This window comes from Physella acuta, unplaced genomic scaffold (genome assembly GCF_028476545.2).
Source record: "Physella acuta isolate Inbredline_101_S28 unplaced genomic scaffold, ASM2847654v3 ptg000116l, whole genome shotgun sequence".
NCBI classification, from domain to species: domain Eukaryota; kingdom Metazoa; phylum Mollusca; class Gastropoda; family Physidae; genus Physella; species Physella acuta.
The window spans coordinates 394,002-411,432 of record NW_026731636.1 but is presented as its reverse complement, the minus strand read 5'-3'; the positions used below and the strand labels follow the sequence as shown (position 1 = coordinate 411,432).

Below are 17,431 nucleotides of genomic sequence, written 5' to 3'. Positions count from 1 at the left end.
ATAATACATCATAATACTATGCGGCGACAGACAGCAAAAATAAAACTAAACACGTATTATTGTAACTAAACTTAAGACAACTGCAAAAAATGGATAATATATTACAACATAATAATTACATGTAATTATTGACAATACAATATATTATATAATATTGAAAGAGTCTTAAAAAACCTTGATTCTACCTAAGCACTGTTAACAGATTATGTCGGAATTTAAAACAATTATACATGTAGCCATGTTTTATGATACGAGGGAATTGCCTGTATGGAAACACATTTATCCGGGGTAGGTTTTGAGAATTTCAAAAGTCTGTCAAGGATTTAAAACTACTTTTCTCGCCAAATTGTCATCATATATTAGATTTTTTTTTCAAATAAAGCTTATTGGTTACACAAATGCCAGGCATAAAATGAATTATAAAAACACTATACTAATTTTTGCAATTTTCATTAATTGTGCATTTTGTAATGATGACTTTTATTAAAAGCAAGCACTCGATTTCTTATTAAATATCGATCTCGATACTAAAATTTTCAATCGCCAAATTTTTAATCTTCAAACGATTGTGTGATAATTCAATTTTACATTAAGATTTTTTTACAGATTTTATTACAATGAAATATAATTGTAGTCACATACGGATCTATGAGCTGTTTTTGTGTATCTTGTAGTTTGAATTATTTTACAAATTAATAGTGGATATATACATCAAATTCAAATTGGAATTAAATAATTCATTATTTCATATTCTAAAATTGGAAGACGATGTCATTGGTATTGTGCATTTTTCGTAGTTTAAACATGTAAAATGTGTCGTCATTGTCTTTTGCGTTCAGTTTATTAGAACTGCACGTTATTAAAATTGATTAATACTAAACAGTTATCTATAAATATTAAACAATTGAGCTAAATTGTAAAGTTGGTTTAAGAATGCTTAAAATATCGACAAAATATAATACTATATACTACAAGACAAGATGTAAACAAACATTTTACAATTATACAACATACTAATGATAGAAATATAATGAAAGTAACAAATAAACATAACTGTTTTCTTTTAAGCCTTACATTTTTATTGTGTAAATGGTTAGGTGAATAAATAAAAGCAAGATCAAATTTAATATAGAATTTTACAATTCATCGTATAATGATATATAGTTAGCCATTTAACCATTTTTTTTTGCCTACAGGTGTTACGGAAAATTTTCTGAAAGTTTTAAAAAGAAAATTGCCAACTATCGACCAAGTATGTAGCAAGTTATAACGGTTAATCAGTATAAAGAACCAATGCGTTCGTTTTAATCGTTGAAAGGTAATAACATATTTGATAAGTCATGCAAGTTTTAGCACAAACAGTTTAAATAAGGCAGAAGCTGCTCCTTTTATTTGTTTACACTGCGTAGATAAGGGTTGATAACTACCAGTTACATCCAGTCCATATACTCCCCACTATAGTTTCCTTCAGAGTTTGATCCACTGTGGGGATGTTGAAACCACCCGTCCTCTCCCAGCCTGTAGACAGTGGCTCCACTGGAGCCTAGACATGTACATGTTGTGTACCAGTACCTTGTCCAGCCATCCCTCTCACGTTTGTGTGTCCATTCTCCTACAGAGACTTGTTTAGGGCAGCCATGTGGATGTGACACTATAACGGTCAATTTGTCCACATCAACAAATCTCCTGTATTTGTTCCTTACTTCCACACATAAATCATCAAAGCGTCGCCATAACATGTACAGTTCATCAACCATCTTTAAGTCACATGTTACAAAACTCAATTCACACCAGTCTCTCTGATTATCTGCCTTACCTTTCACCTCCCAGCCATCAAGACAGACAACGTGACTGTTATTGTCATTCAAGACGTTTTTTAGCCACACATTTTTTTATGGAAGAATGCAAATACGTTATTTTTTTTTTTAATTTTCAAGGCATTTCATATCTTGTAGCTATTCGTAAGAATTAACTTGAAAACCAGTCCCAGAGGAAACGTAAAGGACACGACCATCCGGCTGGTTCCTGTTGACGACTATCTCCGCTGGCGGGAATTTCAATATTGGTAGGTCATATCGATGGATCGTAAACAGTGATAAATACAATTACGCCATATCACTTTCGACGTATTGCAAATTGTCAGCACCTGATTTCTTTTTGTGAACAAAAGCAGTTGTTGTTTCTATAAAACTTATAAACGCTTTCAACGCTTATGTAAAAATTTGATATTGCGAATTCTATTCAACGTCACTTTTTATATAGACAATCACATAGGGTTCTCAAGTTTCTTTGCCATTTTCATGTAATGGATTATCATGTCAGATCTATTCGTAAAGCTGATAAAGATGAATTATGAACTACAAATAGGCCTACTGACTGTAATCAAGATGTTTCGTTATAATGCTTTGGTTTTTAGGTTTAAAATTATAAATATGTTTTATGAGCTTTGATTTTCGTGGAACTTGGAAAAAACCCAGAAGCATAGTGCTAAATCACTTTTGGCGACTATTGATGTTTTCTCTAGATCAACAAGGGCGTTTTGGTCATTGGTCTGTTGCTTTCTCTCTAGGTAGTCGACTAAGGTGATACAGTTTTTATTTATCAGATTGTGGATGTAGTTTGATTTGCTTTGTGGGATATCTCGATAGATGTCAAGTTCATGGTTGTGAATTGAGGAGTTAACGAGTAATATCCAGTAATGCAAAACAATGATAATGAATTGTGTATGAAACTTGAATTAAAGATTCTTGTAATAATAAAATATCGTCATTGATTATTGTTTCTAAAACACTACTTAACCAGTTATTTTGTAGAATGTACAACAGTCTATGATGAGAGTGGCAACTGATGTCGTGTTTGGACTACCGTGATGTGTACTGTAAAGTATCATCATAGTGTGTGTGCATGCGAGCAGGTGTGTATGTGTATGTGCGTGCGTGTGTATGTAGGTGACGTGTATTTTAATGACAAAGTTCTTAAAATTAAATGTTGTAAGTTTGGCTGTGTGTGTGTGTGGGTGTGTCTGTGTGTGTGCGTGTTTGCGTATGCGTACGTGTGTGTGTGTGTTTGTGACACATATACATTTCAAAAATTCAATATTTAGTTTTCTTTATTTTGCTAAGTTGAAAGGTAACCACAACTGGTTCAGGCTTTAGGAAGAAAACGCAGGTCTGAATAAAATTAGAAAGTCAAACATGTTGTCTTGGAGTTAGAATGACGTCTTCAAGCCCCACTTCATATCGCAGCCTCCCCATCGGTCGTCAGTCTGATCCCGATAGTACTGGGTCCAATCGTTGGCGATGACGCACTGGTGTGATGGAGCGTCACCACCACATTGTGTAGCGTCTCCTTCTGCTGTCCATTCATAGCACATCTGTACGGCTTTCATCCAGTATGGTGCGTCGCCAGGGACTTGAATCAACCATCGCATTTGGCATCCACCATTGCGACTGCCTGTGTCATCAAAATACTCTGGAGTGTATTGGTTTATCGGAGTGCAGTATAACTCACCAGCATCTCCTCCGCATTGGTAAATATCGTCTTCTGCATACCACTGAAAGCATATCTTTACTTGATTCAGCCATGCAGGGGGGTTGGTCCAATTTGTGAAGATCGCCCATTGCATCTTACAGCCTCCCCACCTCCAATCCGTCCAGTCTTTGTATGTAGGGGTCATTTGATTGACGTCAGCACAAAGTTCTTGAGGAGTAACGCCGCCCCCGCCGCATTGGAACCAGTCAAATGTTCCTGACCAACGCATACATAATTTTGTTGTCGATACAAACCAATTAGGAACACTAAGGTATTCCTCAATATCGCCAGATAATGAATCAACAGCACTTTCACTGACTTCTTTGCTGTTCTTTAAATTGTTGAGTTGGCCCAAAAATGTATTGATTATGCTATTATCAGACTTGATTCTAGCTGCATAGATGAGAGACTCCAGTTCTCCAAGGTAGCTTCTAATCAAATAGTTTTTGACGGCCGTTTCCATGGATGCCCTCTTTGTTTCGTTTTCGATCAAGTCACTGATGGGCTTCAACTTGCCAGAGTAAAGCCAAGGATCTTTTTCTACAGTTGGCTGCCACAGTGAAAAACCATTCTCTGCGTTGGGAAGATTCGTGTCACCGCCATAGTATTTTATTGTTATCTTAGATTTTGATTCAAACGTTTCGTCAACGTTTGCATTGGAGGTTGAAACTCCGGTACTTACAGAAACTACTTGCATGTAGGACGCTTTAGCTTTAGCCTCGATGTCGACTTCGTCTGTGGTTGAAAAATAGTCTTTCGTCGTTTCTAAGAGCATTCGTATATAACCACCAAATCTTCCTGTTGAAAAGTAATGCGTACCGTACATTTCAATAAAACTGTTGTAAGCGCTAGGATTACTTTCATATGTCCCGGTGAGGGTTGTATCAATGTAGGTTTCGGGATAGTTGTCTAACGTCAAATTTTCAGGTGGGTTGACATTTACATAAGTTGCCCCGGCAAACGACGTGACTTCAGACAAGTATCTAGAATCGTTTGTGATGGAGCTCTGCATCTTTTTGTAGGAAGAACTTGCTGAGAAAGCAAATTCTCCGGCATTAACATCTAGACCAGCATCAACACCCATGGCTTCTCTGATTGCACTGTAGGAAGTGTAGGTGCTGACTTCAGATGACAAGAATCCACCGGGAACAGAATTGATTTGCCAAATCTGGTTAAAATAAAAATAACATGAAATGAGGTAGCTAAGAATATTTGAATAATTATTTTTAAATTCAGGGTAAATAGCTTTTGTTTTACATTTCTAATGTATAATAACTTATTTAATTTTTAAGACGAAATGGAAAGCTGATTATTATATTATTTAAAAATAGCTGTTTATAATTTTAACTATTCAGTAATTATTAAGGGAATCAGCTAGGTTTGCTGAGAGTTACACAATCATTACATTTTTGGGGACAAAATAAAACGAATGCTGTCTCTTATTCATTTTGTGATTCAAGAAGTCTGCAATTTTTAAACAAATACAAAATAATAGTTTAAAAAACTTATCATACCGTATGTAATGAATTATGATGCGAAGATCTTAAAAAATAGCTTTGATGGTGAGGCTGATAACTGTGTCATTTGAGCTAGTACTTTATTGCTCAGTGTCCTGGTAGTTACATTCCAGGTTATTTTTTTGAGTTTTTTCTTTGTGAACTACTTGCTGATGGTTAATTTAAATTTTGTCTTCCTTTATTGGAAGGTTCAATTTGTGCAATATCCATTTTATTTTCAATGGTGTCATTTTAATGCCTTGTATTTAACCATTTAACATTGTATATGATTTTTTTTATATTTGTTCTCTTTTCGGGATTGTAGTCTGATGGGGTGTTTAGTTGTGTATTGTTTTGTCTAGATCTTATTTACATCTTTTCAAGATTTTTTATGAAATACATTGTATAAATTATTAGCCTTTTTTGTTTTATTTTTAGCATAAGACTAAAGTTAGGGTTTAACCGACGTGGGTTTTACCATGTTTGCACTGACCGGACAGTTTATTTAGATAAGCCTAGGAAGGCAGGTATTAGTTATCCATCCTGTCAGGGCTTACATATAATATACGGCACTTTCAAATTATGCTTAATTAAATACGATTTTTTTTACTATAACAGTTTTTTGTATGACATACCTGATCAGGCATATCATACGTTTCGCCTTTAGGGCTCTGCCATTGCTTGCCTTGGTCACATGTCAATTAAAAGATTGGACTCAAGAACCCATCGTCATCGGCAAAGTCAAGTGGCAAAAGATCAAGTCTCGAGATATCAACACCTTTGGTTATTTTTGACAGCCCAGGAGGCAAGTTGGTGCATGTTTTAGCTGCTGCTAGTGACAAGACCACAGGAAACCATAAAAGTAATTGTTGAAACATTTCTGTGACCTGTAAAATACCAACATGAGAACAAGTGTTGCGCACTTCACAAAATTATTGCTTTCACTTTCAAACGCTGAATGTAGACCTACACTCAACTGTAAACATTTGTTGTAAACAAGATAATAAAATGAAAAATAATTATTTAACACTTGATGTTCTAACGTTATAAAATTTTAGGAGATTATAGATAACAAATGTGGTATAGTTAGGGCTTTTGGGACGAACAGCAGAGGGTGTGTGTGTACAACTGCTAACTCGAAAGTTTCAGTATGGATGTCTGAAGAGTGTCTGACTTACCTTATAGGGATATGCTTAGGTCATTTCTATCTTTTTAAATTTAAGATTTAAAGCCTTCTGAATACTTTTAACATGTTTGATATATGAAAGTACGTATTAAATAGCAAAACAAACGAGTTGCAAACAATTTCGGTTCTAATGAAAACCCCAAAAAAATCTCAGCCATTTAAAAATGTTCGATACATTTTAGATCGCATGGGCGTTTTTATTTATGAACTTATAGCAATCATATTTAAACTACTTATATTTCATTGTATATTAAACATATGTCACGACCAATTTTTGAAAGAGCTACTGGTCAGAATTCTGCAAGGTCTGAAAAATCGAACCCTTTTTAGTATGCAATGTACATTCAAAGTATAATATAAATAAAAATGTAGTATTTTAATTAACTGTGCCAAACCTACCATATTGCAAATTTTCAATTCATGGTATGCATATATTTTTTTCCTACATGAAAACAAACTAAAATAAAGTTTTTTTTTTCTTATATAATTTTGAGTTGACATCTATCGAGTGAGATTATTGCTATAAGAGATAACATTTGTATGATCTTTCATCAATAAATATAATATTTGTTAAGGGTAATAATTTAATATGATTTTGCTCTTTGCACTTTATGTCAATTAAAACAATAACTTATATATTGAAAATTCATTTTGAAATTGATTAATATTGTGTTTTCAACATGTCAGTTTTTATTAAAATTAAAAATAAAATTAAAATTAAAAAAATCTTTAAAAATATTACAAATCATCTATCAAGTCAATATTTTTTACTATATGCATGTCTTGCACGAGTACGTCCGTTCGGCCACATACAGAGACACAGACTCAAGTTAACCTTTATATTTTGACTACACCTTCCATCCGATCCCATGAACTTTTGGGAAGTTGTCGTGTGAGCTTTGCTGCCCATGTTTTCGTCCAATAGATAAAAATTTTTAAGGGTATCAAATTTGTTGACTGCGTATTTGATACCTCATTCCAGTACTTAAAATTTACTGGGTAATTGCAGTTGCATTATGTGTATTACTTATGTAACTATGGCAACTATGGTAGTTTTAAAGACGGCAATACCCTTTAGGTATCGCGGTATACTACAATCGTTGACTACATCGAGTGATTCGGTACCTTGTGAGCTCTATGACGCACACGTTCGTCGATCCCAACGTTTGATGATTAAACCGAACTAGGGGCCGTATTATATTAGTATAATAATAACCGTATTAGTCCTAGTACCGATCATGGTTATGGGCTTAGTCATTTTCAAGTTATGGCCTCGTGCCGTAGCCGTAGCCAAAGCCATAGCCATAGCCGTAGCCGTAGCCGTAGCCGTAGCCGTAGCCGTAGCCGTAGCCGTAGCCGTAGCCGTAGCCGTAGCCGTAGCCGTAGCCATAGCCGTAGCCATAGCCGTAGCCATAGCCATAGCCATAGCCATAGCCATAGCCATAGCCATAGCCATAGCCATAGCCATAGCCATAGCCATAGCCATAGCCATAGCCATAGCCATAGCCATAGCCATAGCCATAGCCATAGCCATAGCCATAGCCATAGCCATAGCCATAGCCATAGCCATAGCCATAGCCATAGCCATAGCCATAGCCATAGCCATAGCCATAGCCATAGCCATAGCCATAGCCATAGCCATAGCACCGGACGCCCCTGTCGTAGTGTAACCGGTGGCTGCCGACAGCATCCAGCCACATCCCTGGCAAATCACATTTACTTATGGTAATTAACTTACATTTTAAGGCATGCTTACAGCATCCCCACGTCCTGAGCGATAGTAAGCCTACGACAAACCCGCACATCAACAGCTAAGATCAACTATAGCGCTGGCGCTGTTTACACTTAAACAACTTAGTTTTAGAAAACAATACATAAGTCATGCACCTAATGATAACCGTTTGGTAAGGCGTTTATAAACCCTTCACAAAATATGTTTTCTCACTGTGATTTGTAGAACTAAATCGCCCGAACGCGCGACGATTACGCTAGTCTATATATAAAACACAACCATAAACGAGACAGTAATGTTATAAGCTAAAACACAAATATTTAGTATGGATTTTAAACTCACTGCTTCGATAGTCAGTCGGTATGGAGAAACCTTCTATGAAGAATATTCAACGCTGCATTTGTTAAATAGAATGGAAGACATGCGAGGCGCGGATACAGCAATTACCATCCTGGCTAAAGCAATTACAATCCTGGCAGGTATTATATTACTTCTAACAGTTCAAGGCGTGATATAATTGAATTCTCCCCAACCAATTATGATGTTGTAATTATGTTGCAAGATAGATTCTATTACATAACACTTATGTAAATTATACAGCTTTTACTGATTTCAATTTTATGATGCTTTGCTTGCATTTTTTTAAAAACTTTTACAGACTACTTTATTTTTTAAAACTTTATTCTGCTATTACAAAAACAATAATAGGAGAATAAAGTCTTTATCCGCTACTTCTTTTAATAACATTATGTTATTCTTGATGTTGAAAAATATCGGAACAGAATAAAATGAATCTAAACAAGCTTTTCACATATATATAAATAATGTATTTTCCATTCATCAAATAAGAAATCTAATTTTTAACATATTAACATAATTGTCTTCTCAACAAAGTAATTTAGTAGGGAATCATTTCTAGGAGTATTTATTTATTCTTTGTATGCAGCTAAATACATTGCAAAATAACTGGAAAAATTGATTTAGTGCAGACATTTGGCTACAGAGGCTGATTCAGCAGTCTTTGTAGCAATATGTTGCCATAGTTCTCCAATTCATGTTATATCTCATTAAGTATGTACATTATCTCTTACATGATATATGTATATATATATATATATATATATATATATATATATATATATATATATATATATATATATATATATATATATATGATAGATAATACACATTTTTGGCAACAATTTTAGAATGTGATAATAATTTTGTTATAGATAAGTAAGAACTAATCTGTGAAAAATATATTTTAAAACATATTTTAAAATAATCACCTCCACGGTGGTCAGCAAATAGTGAAATGGAACAAAATTATATTCTATTTTACTTTTTAAGGGAGAATATTCTAAAGGGGTGCTACACTACAATGAACGTTAATAAAAAAGATGCCTCTCTAGCTCAAAGACCCACAATTTCAATCCTTGTCTGTAAACCTGAAGTGTTCGCCTTTGACAATAGATCGAATATATACCTACAAGAGAAAAAATCCTCTTGGTTCTCAACTGACTGACACAATACTACAAAGTGCATATGTTCATCTGATAGATTCTGAATTATCTTTTTTTTCTTCAAAATCTACTTCTCGCCCCATGCAGACTGAATCGGACTTACCGCCCCCAACCACCCACACTCTCACTTACTGCGTACCTGACCAGACTCAGAACTGTGAAGCCCAATTTGGCCAACGCAAAAGATGCATCTGAGGCTCCACCCACCTACACCCACATTGATGAAGCTACCATCCAATTTTACGAGCCAACGTTATCGGCAGACATGTTGTCTGCTTTATAGGTTGTATACCCTAACTACAACCAACCCCTTTATTAGTTTCCAACAGTCACTTTGCATAATTTAGAAATAGATTTAAATTAGCTCAATGTCAGACATTCACTACCCAGTTAACCAATAGTGAAGCTAGTTTATGACTTACTTAGATATTACTTTATTACACAGATGTGACTGTTTTAGAAGTTGGGATACATGCATTGCCATTTTTATATTGCTTATTCAATGTTAAATTATATCATGATGAAAAGTCGTAATGGTGTCACAAAAAAAGAGAAGAAGAACTTCACTATTACAGTTATTTGCAACAGCGTTGTGTATGAAAGGTGTGTGCGTGGGATGGGTCACTGGGCCTGAGTTTGTACACCGCGGTATTGTAGCGCGAGGTGGGTGTGTTGACAAGTATGTATTACGGAGTGAACGAGGGTAACAAGGGAAGCGACTGGCCGAGTGACTAGTGTGTTAGAAGCGAGAGGACAAAGCCGTATAGCGGTTAATTTGGATGGCAGTTCGACGTCACGATTGAAAGTGACAGGTAGCTTGATTGTGACTATGAACAGGTAAATAGATCAGATTAAACTGAACTTAACTCAAGCGTTTTATGTTTGGTGTGTCTATATTGGTGCTACAAAGTTCCACAACCACTCCCATGAACGCTTTCACACTACCCATGTTTTAGCGTACAGGGCAATTGAATAGTCGAATATCTATATGACTTAAAATAATCAAGTCCGTGACGTAGTTTCACATATCAGTTACCTGCTATATAACTTTGTCCTGTCCTGACTTAGCTCTCCTGGCGTTAGACCTTACCTATTGATATGATCAGCCACGGAAAAGTAAACTATACATTATTATATACTACATATTTTTCTTTGCCGGCCGTAAACCCTAAGGGTCAGAGAGACAAAAAATAATATCGAAATATTGAATTATTCAAATTTTTAATAAAATATGAACAGCTTTTTAAAGGTGGAATTATATTGTTTGAATAACGTGACTAGCTTCGATGATGCCGATGCAGTGATATTACATTCTATACAAGTAAGCCAGGCTACATTGCCACAATTTTAACGTTTACTTGATTTGGTACGCTCTCTACCAATATCATTTTGATTGGTACAGAATAGGCTACATAATTATACACTTAGAAACAATGATGGAGTAAAATAAAATAGTCAATGGTGATGGCTTAAGACTGCTAATACGAAAGTCACGTTTTCAGATCACAGGCTCTTATCTAATGAGCACCAGGATCAAGCAGCATTTCTTCCAGGCATCCCTTCAGGGGGGCTCTTCCCCCTCCCCGCCCCCCCCCCCCCCCCACCGAAAATTTTTTTACTGCCCTCCCCCCCCCCCCCCCCCCCCGAACGAAATGAAATTTATAAAATTTATATAGAAAAAAATATACTTTTAACAGTGTCCGCACCCCCCCCCCCCCCCGAAGAAAGTCTACCCCCCCCCCCCACCAAACATTTCAAGTGCCCCCCCCCCCCCCCGGAGAAAAAAGTCTGGAAGAAACACTGGGCTCAAGCTAGAGAAACAAAGACATAGCGCTAACAACATCATTCGCTCTTTCGCCGAGATCAATGAACCATACAACTCTACTTCACCTGTAACATGTATCTTGTTCACGAAAGGGAAACATCGATGAATCTCGAGCACTCTTTCTGGGCGGAGTACTAATCTTCTACTTTTTAAATTAAAAATTTATTGATAAAGGTATTCAAAAAAGTTTCATTCCGTCCTGACCGTTTGACTTGATCTTGAAATCGTGTTAGAATTGTTCATGAAAGACAAAACCCAATAATAATTAAAGTGGAAAAAGGACAACGATTTTTTCCTTTTAGAATTTTGTTTCTGTTTATGTACAATTTGTGAAGATTACTGATAGGACCATCTAGACCTAAGCATCTAAATTAACATTTTTATAGGACAACAATTTGCACACATTCATAAAGGTCAAAATATTTACATTTGAAAAAAAACAAAAACTCTAAGATTAAAAATGGCACAAAAAAGAAAGAAATTAAAAATTGTTTAAAATAAACCGGGAGTGATCTCCCCTAAACTTTCTCGAATATTCTTATATAAAATAACAGGGGATGGGAACTCGGGCTATAGACATGATTTTTAATCCATTTTAAATACTTAAAGTTTTAAAAATAGAATAAAATCTCGTAGACAAATTAATTGCACACCAAGTGAACGCGAAATAAAAAAGCGCATAATAGTGCTCAATATTATTAGTACTTTTAAAATTTACATTAGTTTTTTGAGAAATCGGAAGTAGCGTAAATTACTACTTCCAGTCAACGGAAATTACTCAAAATTTAATAGAAGGTAGAAAATTAGATCTTTTACTTACATGTGAAATTTCATTTATCTATCTGAAATAGTACTCAAGTTATAGGCTTTTGAAAAATTCAAAGTAGAAAAAGTACCACTTCCGGTTACCGAAATCGCTCAAAAGTTGATACGGATCTACGATTTTGATAAAATACTTATATATGAAATTTCATCAACCTAGCTGTAACGGTACTCAATTTATCGTGTTTACACACGGACAGACAGACACACAGACACACACACACAGACATACGGACAAGATTGCAAAATTATGTTTTTCCGTATCAGTGAGGTGTAAAACGTCGAGATTTGTAAAAATCTCGATTTTTTTTTGCACGATTACAATACTTTCTCTATACTTCGTATATACGAGAAAGTAAAAAAGCAAAAAAACCTATCATTCTATTTAACGATATTGTTATGTAATAAAATCTTATAAAAACATTTTAATAATGGGAAATGTTCTGTTATTTCATTTGTTTACATCTAGTAGAGAGGTGAGTGAACAGTTACATTAGTACATATATTCCCCACTGTAATTTCCTTCAGAGTTTGATCCACTGTGGGGATGGTGATGAGACATCCAACCACCACATCCAAGCCTATAAACAGTCGCTCCACTGGAACCTGGACATGTACATATTGTGTACCAGTACCTAGTCCAGGTGTCATCAATCTTATGTCTGTGTGTCCATTGTCCTACAGAGACCTGTTTAGGACAGCCATGAGGATGTGACACTATAACGGTCAACTTGTCCACAACATAAAATCTCCTGTATTTGTTCCTAACTGCCCTACATTGATCAATAAAACGCCGACAAATCTTGTCAAACTCATCAACTAACTCTAAGTTACATGTTACAAAACTCAACCGACACCAGTCTCTCTCAGTGTCTCCCCCACCCAGCATCTCCCAGCCAACAAGACTGACCACTGGACTTTGATTGTCATCAAAACCTAAAACACACCTGGTCTGTCTCGCCTCACTGTCATCAAATACCACGTGTGTGGCTGTCAACACATTAACCTCCCCCCACACTTTGCTGGGTGTGGCAGAGACTTGACACTTAGCACAACGACAAGTTCCACTCTTCTCAATTCTTTTGTCCACACGACACACCCTTCCCGTCCCTAACCTTATCACGTGACTGCCTCTGTCCTTATAACATGGATATGGAACTTGAGTGCCTGGGTAAAACTCTGGTCTCTCTTGACTGGTGAATTTAGTCTTTACCTGGACAGTTAGTGCTGCCAATGTTTTAATAGTCTAAAACATGAGGTGGTCGCCATGGTAACGTGAGGGGAGACAATTTGTGTTGAAATCTTTAAGAGGTATAAAACCTTTGTGACCTGGATTCTTCTTACAGCAGGTAACATGTTTGTCTAGATCAGCTTCTCCTCCATAGCACATCTCAGCATCATGCTTTCCTTCAAGAACAAAGAAGCAAAACTTTATTTACATAACCAAGGAAATGTTACGTGTAATGTTAATTTGCATTTAATTTGAATATGTTTTAAAAATAAACCATTAAGATATTAAATCTAGCACATATTTATGATTTCTTTAAATATATATTCATCTTGTATAGTGTAACTTACCTGGAAAAAACGCACCTGGTTGTGCAATTACTTTATCTTTACTTTTATAATAGAAGATTGCCATATTATCTGAAACAGTTTGTTGGTATGTCACATTTCAGTCCGAAAGTAATACATAATGATATTATCTGCTGTTTAATTACCTGACCATTTTTAAGGACTTCAAATTACATTTCTTCTTACCTATTTTTTGGGGGATTTTAGCTAAAGTTTCCAAAAGGGTTCTCTTAGGCAGCTGGAGTGTTTCAACCTGAAGGGTGAAAAACCAAACTCAAATAATGCACGTACTAGATTTTTGTTGAGGGTAATTAGAAATAGCAAAAAGTACTACTACCGGTAAACGGAAATGTTTCAGTTCAGTACGTTGGGCTTATAGACCTAGATTGAGATAAAATTATCGATTTAATTATAAACTAAATAGCCATTTACTAAAACATTTAATATGTACTGAAGTTTGAAGGCTTATCGTTTTGCTAGGATGATTGACGAGTTGCAATGCTTTTTATTTTTCATTTCTGAGGCACAATTAAATATGTACAATAAAACATACAAATACAAGCAAAACTTTATTAAATAACTTCCTTCGTGTGCTAATATTATTTAGCTGAGCTGTACAGAGAAATGCATAAAAAACAATTCTTTAATATCTTCACAATCATTTGGACCCGGTTGACATTTTCTTGATCCTGACTATACCATGGTTAGGATAAAATGTGTATTCATGTTGCGATGTAAGTGAATCATGTGTGAATGTTTTATGCTGATTTGATTTCAACGACTATTTTAGTAAAATTATGCCAAAAGTTAGCTCTGTTGAAAAGTGGTACAAGGTGTCCCTTCCTCAGCATAGCCTTTCAGTAGGCCCCCATATAGATACTACAATTCACAGACGCAATAAACTTTATCATTCTCTAAAGATATCATGGGTCGCAACTACATTTGAAAAACAACAGCGCCGTATGTAGACCAAAGTATGATCTTTGTTGTTATTTTAAAGGCATTGAATATAGAAATGGTGAGGCGTGTGGCAGATAGTCCTAGAACAAAAGTCCTTCGTAACTACAACCTAAGCGATTCATTAGATTGATTTGTGTATGCTTTTCACGATTGTTTTCACTGGCACTTGTGAGAAACTGTAAGGTATAAAAGGGGAAAGATTGGCGTGCGATCTGTGCCATTAAAGTCAAGTGTAAAAGTTTACTATGTCGGAGAATTGAAAGAAGTCCGTATGCTAAAGTTTTTTTGTGTGTAGAGATTTTAATTACACGATTTATCAACACTAGATAGAGTACAAATCATCAGACTCAAAACAGGGCACAATAGACTAAAACAGCAGGTGTATAAAAAAAACCTTAAAATTGGATATGTCGAAACTTGCCCATGTGGAATGGCCGCGGAGAATACAGAGCACGTTCTTCTGGACTGTTCATTATATGGCCATGCGCGATCCAAACACTGGCCCCTATACACCCCACTTAAGCAAAAACTATATGGGGCACCCGCAGATCTGGAGACCACAGTCCAGCTCATACACGAAGTTGGGCTTGTTGTTTAAATTCTCCACCATAAACTAAATTAAGAACGAAAAGAAAAAAGAAGAATATATAATTTAATTAAAGTGGTGAAAAATCGTGTAAATAATACGTAAGTACAATCCAGTTCTATGTTATACGTATTAAAGGAACTTACATGACAGAAAAAAATATCTAAGACAAAATGTGTCATAGACAAAAGATCTGAGATAAAAATATCCAAGGCAAAATATGTCAAAGACAAAAGATCTGAAAAAAAAATATATCCAAGACTAAATATCTCATGGACAAATGATATCAGGACAAAAGAATATTGGGTCCGCGTGGTCGAGTCGGTAAAGCTCATGGTTGCTAAACCGAAAAGTCTCGAGTTCAAGCCCTCGGGTAGATGAGGCTCGTTAGCTGGGGATAGCAACCCTTCTAGGAGAGACAAATCCAAAATCAAACAAATGCTGCCTTATAGTTTGTTCTTTGTGGCATAGGCTATGGAAGCAAATCCAAAAAGAAAAGCAGGCTGAAATCGGAGTCAATAGCCTCAATGGCGCATAACCAGTTGACACGTATCCTTAATTGTGATAATTGGTCGAGTCGGCAAAAGCTCATGGATGATAAATTTTAAAAAGTCTCGAGTTCAACCCTCTTGCAGATAAGGCACGATCCCTTCCAACACTAAAAAATTAAAAACGAAGAAGAAGTAAAAGAAAGAAAAGATTATTTGTCGTGGAATCAATTACATGTGTATACATGCAAAATACCTTGTGACTGATACCACAAACTGTAGCAGTCACATTTGAAGTAAAAATTTAGTCATAACTGAACAAATCATCTTCAACGTAAGACTTTTCTACACGTTAGATTTGAAGAACGTGGTGATACAGGCACAAATGGTTAAGAGAGAGATTGACAAAACATTAACTGCTTTCGTACGTGTCAAGTGGAGTAAGCTGCTTCTGGCTAGCTGACATAGGTTTTGAAAAGTAAAAAAAAACGATTAAAAGCCTAATTAGCTGCTTTAGAGATTTTTTTTTTACTACTCTTAAGCTTTTCAATTTATTTTTTAAAAAGAATGATAGCCTAGCGGAGGAGAGCTAGAGCACATAACTAATAATCTGAAAGCCTCAGATTCAAATCCGTGTAAAGTAAGTAGAGCATGCCCGAATCAATCAAAGTAATTGGGATCTAATTCACGGTAGAGAAAGTAAAAGCGCATGTGGAATCGTCTGACAACATCTGCTGAGGTCACATGAACTGTCAGATGCTAAAGGGTGAACACATGAGACAATAAAACTACTTTACAATGAGAATTACCTTGTGTTATTGATATACGTGGGTCCATTCTGAAGTTTAAGTTTCAATGTTTGTAGACAGTTTTAAGTTTATCACAGACTGAAGGTCTCTGGTGATGTCAACACATAGATAGCGTAGAAAAACTATGCCAAGTACGACCCGAGTGAAACACAACAGGGAATCTCAAACATGAGGTTCTTGGGTTGATTGTGTAAACATGGTGAGGGGTGGATTGTGTTAAAGTCGCTAGTTACAGTATAGGACGGCGTGATGCAGCACATGATTAATGATGATTAAGTTAATTTCCATGACTTGTAGTTTATTAACGTAGGAATGTATATCTAGACCAGAAAATAAGGTATTCTTGTTTATTTTTACACTTGATTTTACAAAAATTAAAGGATACTGCGCTGTGATGTTTAATTTATGTAGAAATATTAAATAAAACGTACGAGTTATAATTAAATGACAACAATTAAGAAGGAATGTTTTAGAGTTACAGCAGGGTCAAATAGATTTCCAAATGCTAACGTAAGTAACAAAAATGGAAATCACTGATGAAGGAAATATTCATTTAAATAAAATACTTCCTGGTCAGTTGTGAGCGATTGACTGCTAGCAAAAAATAGTACCGCGTACCAATCAAACAGTGCTATTTACCTGGGTACAGCAAACCATCTGGGGAAAAAAATCAAGCAGGAGAGGAACCATTCAGGAAAATAATCTGAACCTTAAAAACCGTTAATCTACGATTCTGAAGTTAATATTAAAACAATACGCCACTTTATTACACGATTATTTCAACTGTATTCCCATAAACACGGATACCTAAATGAGCTGACAAGACAAAAGACCGACACGGACAAAACACCGAAAGGATAAAAGGCCGATAGCTAAATGGCAGACAGTTAAAAGGCCG

The 17,431-nt window shown here is 35.6% G+C and overlaps 1 protein-coding gene across 8 annotated transcripts in view; it reads right to left on the bottom strand.

The window, feature by feature from the left end:
* The window catches only part of LOC131934713 (uncharacterized), a 105,334-nt gene that overhangs the window by 68,287 nt on the left and 19,616 nt on the right, over positions 1-17,431 (bottom strand). The gene's annotated exons all lie outside the window — the stretch shown is intronic.